Here is an 11,758-nt window from a genome sequence, read left to right on the forward strand (position 1 = left end):
GTAATGGGAGGAATGGAGAGAGGGCTGAAAGGGAAATGGGAGAGAAGGTAGATAGATAGGTGCGGGTAAGTAGATCGATAGATATGCTGATAGATAGATAAAAAACATACGCAAGTACCTGTGTTTACTTTAGACGGGATTTGTGCTTGAGACTATGCTAGCGCGTAGCGCTCACCACAAGAAATTGAAGATGTATATATGTAGGTACATAACTGTTTCCCTTGTTCTGACCTGGTCCTCAAAGGTCGTACCGTCGTGGTCGAGGGTCGCACCGTTGTGGTCGAGGGTCGTACCGTTGTGGTTGAGGGTCGTACCGTCGTGGTCGAGGGTCGTACCCTATCGCTCATGGGGGGGTCGTTCCCTCGTGCTCTGAAATACCGCATCACCTCTGAATCAACAACAGTGAAGAACCTCCTGACATTTTTTTTTCTTTTATCTTCCGAGACATCCCAAAAAAAAATGTTCAACATTTTGTCGGCATTTATTCACTCCCGAGACTCGTCCCTTTTCCCCCGTACTCATGTAGTGAATCAAATGACTCACGACTCAGTCTGCAGTTTCTAACATTCATCGAAGCCGTTCCTCAACACCCCCTCCTCCTTCCCCCAACCCCACCCAAACCCCTCCTCCTTCCCCCCCCAAAAAAAGAAGAGACAGCTTTTTTTCAACATTAACAGATTTCCAAACACCATTTCTGCCTCTTGTTAGCAGCACCCGACTCCAGGGAGGTGGGGGGTTGTCATTCCATGTGTGGCGGGGTGGCGACGGGAATGAATAAAGGCAGCAAGTATGAATTATGTGCATGTGTATGCATGTATATGTCTGTGTGTGTGTATGTATATATGTTTACGTTAAATGTATAGGTATGTATATGTGCGTGTGTGGACGTGTATGTAAATACATGCGTATGTGGGCGGGTTGGGCTATTCTTTCGTCTGTTTCTTTGCGCTACCTTGCTAACGCGGGAGACAGCGACAAAGTATAATGAATATATAAATGATATATATATATATATATATATATATATATATATATATATATATATATATATATATATATATATATGCTCTTGTGGTGTATGCAAAGTCAGTAGTGCCAACATCACCTAACATTCTGTAAATTCAAAGCTCCATGCTCCAGCGTTAGTTCCCAACTTTATGTAACGTAGATGTAGCATTTCACGTTTTTTGTTTTTTTTTTTGATGGGTTTTATACAAAGCCTCCGTGAGGAAAACGAGGGATGGTAACTCTAACTCAAGTTTTAGGTAATTTAGGTTTTAGGTTACTCAGGATTTAGGAAACTCAAGTTTTAGGTGACTCAGATTTTAGGTAACTCAGGTTTTAGGTAACTCATGATTTAGGTGACTCAAGTTTTAGGCAACGCAGATTTTAGGTAACCCAGGTTTTAAGGGGACTCTGATTTGAGGTGACAGGTTTTAAGTAACTCAGGTTTTAGGTAATCCGATACGTTTCGAACTCAGGTTTATTAACAGTCTACGTATTCTTCTTTCCTCTTTTTTTTCGACTTCCTCGTCGTCTGCTGAAGTTATAAGTTAAAGGTGCGTCTATAGAAGAATTATTTTTTTCCTTTTTTTTTTTTTACCGCCTCGTTAAAATCACATGGTCCAACTTGTGGTTGGTGTGGGGGTAGTGAGAGTGGGGGGGGGGGGGAGAGTTTCCTAGGCAAGCGCAGCTTTAAGGACCGAAGAGTTGCCTCTATTCTTAGGATTTTCGACCGAAATAATTCTCAGTCCGATTTTTTTGTTTTTCAACCACAATCTTAGATTTGTGCCCCCCCCCCCCTCAAAAAAAGAATATATATATGTTTTTTTTTTTTCTATGTATTATACTTTGTCGCTGTCTCCCGCGTCAGCGAGGTAGCGCAAGGAAACAGACGAAAGAATGGCCCAACCCACCCACATACACATGTATATACATACACGTCCACACACAGCACATATACATACCTATACATTTAACCTATACATATATATGCATACACAGACATATACATATATACACATGTACATAATTCATACTTACTGCCTTTATTCATTCTCGTCGCCACCCCGCTACACATGTAATGACAACCCCCTCCCCTCCGCATGCGCGAGAGGTAGCGCTAAGAAAAGACAACAAAGGCCATATTCGTTCACACTCAGTCTCTAGCTGTCATATGTAATGCACCGAAACCACATCTACCTTTGCACATCCAGGCCCCACAAAACTTTCCATAGTTTACCCCATATATATATATATATATATATATATATATATATATATATATATATATATATATATATATATATATATATATATAATCAGGTAATTTCATCAATACAGAATTTTCCACATTAGGTAATTCTAGTATTTTTTTATCTATATTGTTTCTCAGAGTTTATCTTGTTTTTTCTTATAATAAAACAGTTTTATGTACTTGGGGTAGAATTTATGTTTATGAATATTTCAGGATTTCTATCTAATTTCCCTTCTTTCATAGTTCTCTTGACCTCTTTCAATGACCGGTGACCTTACTGATGGAATCACCATCAGGGTTGTTAGGTCCCATTAATTCACTTAAGGGGGTTGTGCCGGATGCAGTTAATTGGTGTGTGTACAACACTAACTAATTGCTTGTTAACAGCACATGGAGTCCATTATTTTAAGAATAAAATTTGCACTGTTTGATTATCTATCTAGATAGATAGATGTCACTGTATCCTCACCCATACATAAGTGACAGAATACCACAACCCAAGCTGGAAATACAACGTTTTGCGTACCAGTGTCAGCTAACAATAAGCTATGCCAGCCCCTTAAAGAATACGCCTTATTTGCGTACCTGCGCAACCCCAGCTGACAGTGCGCGTGTGAACGCACGGAAGCAAAGTTGATGACGAGCAAGCGGGCTCTGGGAGCAAGAGTAGGATATACGTGTATATACACAGTGTGACAATAAAGTCGGCGATTCCCTTCGTCTCGGGTGAGACTCTCGCCCGTGCGGGCCCCTGTAGCCTTTGGCATCAGTGTGGGTTGAACGCCAAGAGAGGCGGGGTCGTGTTGTTGGACTGGACGCGGTCATGTTTTCAACCCCTTGAACGCGACGTAACGACCCTTGAACGCGACGTAAGAACCTTTGAACGCGACGGTACTTGAGTATGGCGGCCCGGTCTTTAACCTAAGGGTCGTACCGTAATGCTCAAAGGTCGTCGTCCCTGTCGTGCTCAAGCGTCGTACCGTCGTGCTCAGAGGGTCGTCCCGTCGTGCTCAGGGGTCGTACCGTCGTGCTCAGGGGTCGTCCCGTCGTGCTCAGGGGTCGTGCCTTCGTGCTCAGAGAGTCGTCCCGTCGTGCTCAGGCGTCGTCCCGTCGTGCTCAGGGGTCGTCCCGTCGTGCTCAGGGGTCGTGCCTTCGTGCTCAGAGAGTCGTCCCGTCGTGCTCAGGCGTCGTCCCGTCGTGCTCAGGGGTCGCACCGTCGTGCTCAAGACGCCGACAGAATAACAGGAGAAAAAAATAAAGCCAAACACAACAATGTTGATCAAGATATGGAACTCTGTTCAGATGTCGTGCCGCGATATACATACGCAGGTTTACCTCTGCCGGAGTTTACATTAACCCCCCCCCCCACCTTTGCAAGCGCCGTAAACCCCACAACACTGGGGGATGAGGGAGAGGGAGTTTAAAGTGGTATACGTGGCGAAAGACGAGGACAAAGGCATTGTTTACATTCATCTCTCTCTCTCTCTCTCTCTCTCTCTCTCTCTCTCTCTCTCTCTCTCTCTCTCTCTCTCTCTCCTCCTCCTCCTCCTCCTCCTCCTCCTCCTCCTCCTCCACCACCACCATCTCCTCCCCCCACCCCCCCACCGTCACTAGCCAGACTGAAGTCTGACCCCATCATTTGGAATGTCATTGAAATCTGGTCCCATCGTTTGGACATGTGATTCAGTTCCTCAGCTGAAGTCTGGTTCCACCATTTAGAACTGCCATTCAGTTCTACACATGAAATCTGGTCGTCCCATCATTTACACTCAGGTTGAAGCCTGAAAATCAGGCGGTTTCCCTAACCATCATTGTGTGACATGATTTCATGACGTGACAGTCATGTGCTGTTTAGTGTCATGAACACAGAGTCACTGGGGTTTGAAAGGCAGAGATTGGGAACACCTTGCTGTCTGTGGGGACACCGCTCCCCCCTGACTTGCAAATGATAAAGAAAACGGCAGGTATGTTGTGTGCAGTTATGGCCCTAAGATCCCTTTTCTTAGCAAAGGAATATTAAATTCTCCTGAAAAATATCATGTGGGGTGATGTAATTAGCATACACTCGCTAATGAGGAAGTGAAGGAGTTGACACAGTTAACACCATGGTTGTGGAGCTCGTCAAGCCGTATTCATCTGGAAGCTGCGTCTGTTAACGACCAGTTATGAACAACGACCAATTATGAACATCTTATCATTGCTCTTGAGATCCTATCAGATGAGAGTTACCAGTAACCTTGGGGAAGAAAAGATCATGGAAAAATACGTAACAGATGCCTCAACTACCGTACACAATTGGCAGTAAGGTGAGGATGCAAAACAGCTTGATATCAACAGTTCCAGTAGTAGTTGACTGGAAAAGCTGTTGGTTGTGATTGAACTCAATCTTTATCGTTTAGTCACTATAGAATAATATCAGACTCGCGTTAGTAATCATAGAATGTGATCAAGAACAGTCGGGTGTTTAATCAGGAAGAGAAGGCTGCTTGTATTTCCATACATAAGACAGTAACGTAAAGTGAAGAAAAGGACGCTTGTAGGTTGGTAGGATCCATCCTTCCAGGGATTTGCCTGGAAGCTGCATTCGTTATGACGGCCCTGACGTCACAGGGGCGTCCCATCTGTTCGTCAGTGTGTCCGTCCATTCCAGCCGACTATTCCATTCCAGAGCGAGTGGTCGTTGTTCCCGTTCCAGAGGGACCCCAGCTCCTCTCCCCACCCAACAACCTCCCCACCCGACGCCTTCCAGACCCTCTCGCTCTGGCCACGGCTTCCTTCGCGTCCTGGAATGTGGACACCGGTTCCAGAATGTTGTTGTTGTTGTTGTCCTGGATCATGTTATACCTGCCTAAGGCGTCGACGACGCCAGGAGATCTACTCGACGAGGAGACTCTCTCTTTTTTTCTTCTCCTTTACCGGTCTGGATTTCCAGTCAAGAGTTCCAGCAGCTACGCAAGGGGTCGTCCTCTCGCGGGTGTCGAGTTGCGGGTAGTCAGTTGGCGTTTCCAGGTCCCGTTGCCCCAGACGCTCTCATATCAAGCCATGGAAAGGGGTGCATGAGGACCAGGGGCGCTTGGTAGGGGGCGTGGGGAGAGAGAGAGAGGGAGAGGAGGAGGGACGCTTCCCCCGCCCGCCCCGCCCGCCCGCCCACCCCGTTGCTCCCCACGTCTCTCTCTCTCTCTGGCCCGGGCGGGTGGGCGGCCAGGCGCGGGTACGGACACGCTCGTCTTTATCGATCTCCGGGCTGGCCACTGTCCAAGCCAGCAGCCCGCGCGTCGCCGTCCCTCATCTGCCAGCCTCCCACTGAACCCCCCCCCCTCCTCCTCCTCCTCCTCCTCCTCCTCCTCCTCCTCCTCCTCCTCTCCCCTCCTCTCCTCCTCCTCCTCCTCCTCCCACTCCTCTCTCTCTCCTCCTCCTCCCCCACCACCTTTCCTCCATCTTCCTCCCCGTGCTCTCTCTCTCTCTCTCTCTCTCTCTCTCTCTCTCTCTCTCTCTCTCTCTCCTTCCCTCCCTCCCTCCCTCCACGAGAGTGGGGGTCCCACGCGTTACATCTGCTCTCAGTCAGCCTCTGCTCTCTCTCTCTCTCTCTCTCTCTCTCTCTCTCTCTCTCTCTCTCTCTCTCTCTCTCTCTCTCTCTCTCTCTCTCTCCCGTATTTCCCACCCTCACTCACCTCTACTCATTTTCCTGCGCCTTCTCCCACCACCACCTCCTCCTCCTCCCCCTGGGCCTCCTGCACCGCCTCCATCTGTGCAGGGTGATGTTGCAAAGAGTGAGGAGGGGGGGAGGGGGTGACGGGAAAGGTCATGCCACTGGTGATGGGATGGGGGAAGGGAAGGGGAAAGTTGGTGAAAGGGGAAGGGGGGTGGGGAAGACGAGATGGAAGTCAGGAAGGGTGTAGGAGGAGGAGGAGGAGGGGGATGGATGGGAGGCGGAGGAGTAGGAGGCGTAGGGCGATGGTGTAGACTGTAGGAATCCCTCGTATTCTTCTTCCTTGAGTTCCCCCTCCCCGAGGAGGAGATTTGGGTATAGACAAGTCATGAACTTGTTTGGTTCCCTGTACGAAGGCGAACTCCAGTTCACGAAGGAGAGAATAATAAGACACGCTGGCCACCAGACCGTCTGCGTATTACTGTGCTGGAGGTAACGTTTCTCTTGGATGTATTCATTAAGTAAGTTCGCCTTGTATATCACCTGACTGTTACATTCCTCTCTTGTGTCTCCCCTGATGATGTGATTATTACACGAAAGTGCACTTGGGAACTTGTCATGTTTCATTTTCCCCGTGGACTCATAGGAATATATATATATATATATATATATATATATGTGTGTGTGTGTGTGTGTGTGTGTGTGTGTGTGTGTTCGTTTCGTTCGTAGCGGCTGCGTCTTGCGTCCTGATGCAATAACCGTGATTTAAGAAGCATCAAGGAACGTGTCGTAAGGTTTAAATTACGGCCCCAGCTTCCAGGCCGAGCCGCTTGTCCAGCCCCTCATTGATTACCTCCAGCGACCCGCGCCATACACCACCACTCTTCTACCTTGTTCCAAGACGGCCCCCTCCCCCCCTTCTTTCCCATGACTCTCCGGCCACACTCCATGCCCCTGCACCCTCCCTTGTTCCAGGACCATATATTTTTTTCCATAACTCCCTCGTAACAAGCCACTCTTTTTCATCCTATCCAGTTCCGGGACTCTCTTTTTTTCTTCTTCTTCTTCCATGATCATCTGGTAACAAGCCACTCTTCATCTTATCTCGTTCCGTAGCTCTCTTTTTCCGTGTCTCCCTCGTCACACGCAACTCTTCCTCATCCTGTTCCCCAGAATTGCCTTTCTACATGATATACTTGGGCACAAACCACTCTTCTTCATGTTAACCGCGTTCCAGGACTGTCTTTTTTCTGTGATCCTCTTGCGACAAACCACTCTTCTTCGTCCTGTCTTGTTCCAGGACTCTGTTCTTCCATGACTCTTTGGCCATAAACCACTCTTCTTCATCCTACCTCCTTCCAGGTCCCTCTTTTTCTCTTAACTCTCTCGTCACAAAAACTCTCCTTCATCCCATCGTATTCCAGGCCCTCTTTTTCCATGCCTCTTAGGCTAAACGCCACTGAGATCTGCCTTTCTTTGTTCCAGGACTCCCCACACGCTATATTATGCTCCCTCATTCTTGGACCCCCCCAGCCGCCATTTGCCACTGTACTTCATCTTCTGCTATTCCAGGACGCTTTGTTTACTGAGAATCCGCCATACACCGCCCTTCCTTAACCCACTCGTGTCCCATGGCCCTCCAGTTTTTTTTTTTTTCAACACTTCCCCCACAAAACACCTCTCAGTATTTCTCGTCCTTAATCAAATATTCTGTTGAACTCGGAGCTCCTCGGGTCTTTATGCTTCCTCCTCTGTCTAAGATCCATTTCTTATTTCCAGGAGTTTCTTTTTTCCAGGACCCCTGTGTATTTCCAAAATCTTGACCTCCAAGACTATGCTTCTCAAGGCAGCTTATTCCAAGGTCCTTCAGTCTACAGAAATTCTATTTACGAACCCATTAGGTCGGATCTTTTTATTATAGTACCGCTCTTCAGTGAAACCACGGCTCTATCGTGGTTCGTCCCAGAGCTCCCTGGGTTTTGATGTTACCTTCTATTTCACTACGTGTTTCTTGAAGAAACTCTCTCTCTCTCTCTCTCTCTCTCTCTCTCTCTCTCTCTCTCTCTCTCTCTCTCTCTCTCTCTCTCTCTCTCTCTGCGTCCGTCATCATGCCCTTTCAATCAAGGAGTGTGCAGCCATATTACGCTCGAATACATTCTCTCTTTCTTTCTCGCTCAAAAGTTCTCTATTACAAAGCTCCCTTCTTTCCACAGCTTTCATTACTTCATTCACACGTACTGGATTTTCTTTTAAGGCTCTCTTTCAGTGACAGAATCTTTATCATATGTTTTCATCTTTCAGAATTCTGATGATTACAAGGCTCTCTCTCTCTCTCTCTCTCTCTCTCTCTCTCTCTCTCTCTCTCTCTCTCTCTCTCTCTCTCTCTCTCGTTCAGAGCTCTTCATATGCCACGTCTTCATCTCTGGATCCAACCTTGGCATGTCGGGTTATTAAGTTACCTTCGCTCTGTATATTTTTTTCCATATTCCATATCCTTTATTCTCCTTTATCATCTTCCAGAGTAGTGTCCAGCAACAGTTTCTCCTCGTTCCATGACCTCCCATGATGTAAGTCCATCTTTTTATTTTCCATTCTTTAGCTTTGTGTTTAATATATTTTCCATAACCAATTCCAGGAGGCCACCACTTTCTTGTTTCATATTCCAGAATTATGCTATTTTTTCCATAATTCTCTCGTTTAACACTTCTTCATCTCATCATATCTCCACTTCCAGCACAATAAATATTTTCCAGATCTCTATCGCCATATACCATAGTTTTTTTTTTTCCCCTGGTTCTCTTAATATTCGAAGGCACTTCCTATTCCAGAACTTGGTTCATTCCGTTTTCCTCCCTGGAAGCGACCCCCTCTCCCACGTTTTCTATGCTTTAGGACCCCCCCCCCCTCTCATAACTCGGGTCTATCTTTTCTTTATGGGTTTCCAGTCTCCTCTCCTCCAGCGCATTCTTCATTCCAGGACTTTTCATCGTCGTCCTCAACTGGTCTGTTCGTCTCTGTGGCCAGACAGTGTTTACCCTTCCAGGCCACTCCTTATTCCAGTTTTCTACCTTCTCGTGGTTGCCCTCTTGCTGTCGTCCTTCGTTGCATTCGTCCCCTTCATTCGTTCATTCGTTCATTCGTCATCATGACTTCTCCTTGCTTCGTTTTGCATTCAGTCCTCTCATTTTCTTTCTCTGCATTTTCTATGATTTCAAAATTTATACTTACCCCGTTTTTTTTTTTCTAATTAAATTTTCAGTACACGCCTTAAAAAAATGATAAGAACCATGACTGTCCCTGAGCGTTGTTTTTATTGATCTTGTCTTTTGTGGGAAATTTCGTGTTTCGAAAATAAGAAGAAAAAATACCCTTTTTGTTTTTGATGTATTCGAAGTTATTTCCTTCGTCGTTTCCCAGAATCGACTTCTCCTCCTGTACATGCAACCCCGAGGGAAGAACCCCGACCATCTCTCTCTCTCTCTCTCTCACGTATGTAACGAGGTCGAGACGTTGGTGGTTGGTGGCTATTAGCTTGGTGTACAACGGCTTGATGAACTGCCCCCCCCCCTCCGGCCTGGCCTTCTGTTGCCCAGGGCTGTTTATCTTCTTACCGTCTAACAGTCTGTTACCCAACTATTATGTCCTGGTTGACCCGTTTCTCGTTTTCTTTTCTTTTTTTTTTTCCTGCTTTGTTCCTTGTTGTTTGCCTGTTTTGTTATTGCTTCGTCCCGTTGTCTTTGAGGGGAGGTGGAGGGAGGTGGGGGGTTATGGAACAAGGGGTAGGGAGGAAGGGAGGGAGGGGGGAGGGTAAGGAGGTGCGAGGAAGATGACTTGACCTTTCCTCATTTGCTTAAACTAATGAGATGAATTGAAGTCATAGAAGCTCATATCCACATGGGAAAATCATCCTCACAGACTAGATATATGTGTGTGTGTGTGTGTGTGTGTGTGTGTATGTGTGTGTGTGTGTGTGATCATGAGAGAGTATGAATGGAATGTGAATCACGTACGACCCAGACGCTCACTTTCATTAATGTCACCCGTCTGTAATTACGAAAGGGGACAGGTTGGTGGGGTAGTTGGGAGGGAGAGGGGGGGTCGTCGTCGTCCACCCACCTCTCTCTCTCTCTCTCTCTCTCTCTCTCTCTCTCTCTCTCTCTCTCTCTCTCTCTCTCTCATCTGTGGCACTGTTGTCTGTGGCATCACTGACGGCCTGCAGTGCACAGGCTCACAGTCCTCTTCAGTTCGCAACCTCTTCTGCCCTGTTCTTGTACTACTACTACTACTACTACTACTACTACTATAGTACTACTACTACTACTACTACTACTACTGCTACTACTACTACTACTACTACTACTACTACTACTACTACTACTACATAACTTCTACTACTACTATAGTACTACTACTACTACAACAACAACTACTACTACTATACTGCTACTACAACTACTACTACTACTACTACTACTACTGCTACTACTACTACTACTGTTATCAGTGATAATGATAAAATTCATCTTGTTAACACTAGTGCTTGATGATTATGATAATGATTATAATAATGGTAGTAATAATTATGTAGTTTAATGATAATAGAAACAGTGATGCTGATATTAATGATGATGATGTCATTGATAATAATGATAATGAGTGTGATGCAGTAGAGAGAGAGAGAGAGAGAGAGAGAGAGAGAGAGAGAGAGAGAGAGAGAGAGAGAGAGAGAGGATGTTTACTGACGTCAGAACAAAAATGAGTACATGAGTTCGAATCCTAGTTGCGGCAGCAGTCGGTCCACAGTCAATCCAGCTGTTCATCCACTCCCAGGGGGATTGGTCGATAGAATGGGTGCCTGGCTCAGGCATTTATGTATATACATGTGTATGTGGGTGGGTTGGGCCATTCTTTCGTCTGTTTCCTTGCGCCACCTCGCTATCGCGGGAGACAGCGACTAAGTATAATAATGATTATATATATATATATATATATATATATATATATATATATATATATATATATATATATATATATACTGTATTTCTGTCTTACATGTCCTGAAGCCATGAGGCCACAGCTACTCTCTCTCTCTCTCTCTCTCTCTCTCTCTCTCTCTCTCTCTCTCTCTCTCTCTCTCTCTCTCTCCCTCAACAGGTAAATCCTCGGGGGGAGGGGGGGGTTGTAGGAGGCACCTTAAACTACACAAGGGTGCCACGGTTTCCTGGGCTGGTGCCAGAAGACAGACACAGCTCTCACACCACCACCAACCAACACACACACACACACACACACACACACACACACAGACTCTCCCAAGTTTTTTCTCCTCTCTCTCTCTCTCTCTCTCTCTCTCTCTCTCTCTCTCTCTCTCTCTCTCTCTCTCTCTCTCTCTCTCTCTCTCCCCACTCTCCCAGAAGATATTTAACTGCGGTATATTACCCCTTTCCCTCCTATCTTCCCCACCACTCTATCCCCCAACTCATTTATATAGCATAACCCTCATTAACAGCGTAAGTATAGATTATATATCATTATGGATTTATTTCCCTCCTTAGAATAGTAATTCTAGTCTATATTTTTTATAGACGTGTCTTTATAGAAAAAGTATATGTATATATATATATATATATATATATATATATATATATATATATATATATATATATATATATATATATATATATATGATAGCTTCTGTACTGGGCATAAGGTACATGATTATTCTGATTGTATTATATTTCTTTATATATAAGTTTCATGATTATTTAGATATAGTGTATTTCTTGATATATTTGGTTCATGATTATTTAATTATATTGTATATCTTAATATACTTAAGGATCATGATTATT

The sequence above is a fragment of the Panulirus ornatus genome, chromosome 64 (genome assembly GCF_036320965.1).
Source record: "Panulirus ornatus isolate Po-2019 chromosome 64, ASM3632096v1, whole genome shotgun sequence".
NCBI classification, from domain to species: Eukaryota; Metazoa; Arthropoda; class Malacostraca; order Decapoda; family Palinuridae; genus Panulirus; species Panulirus ornatus.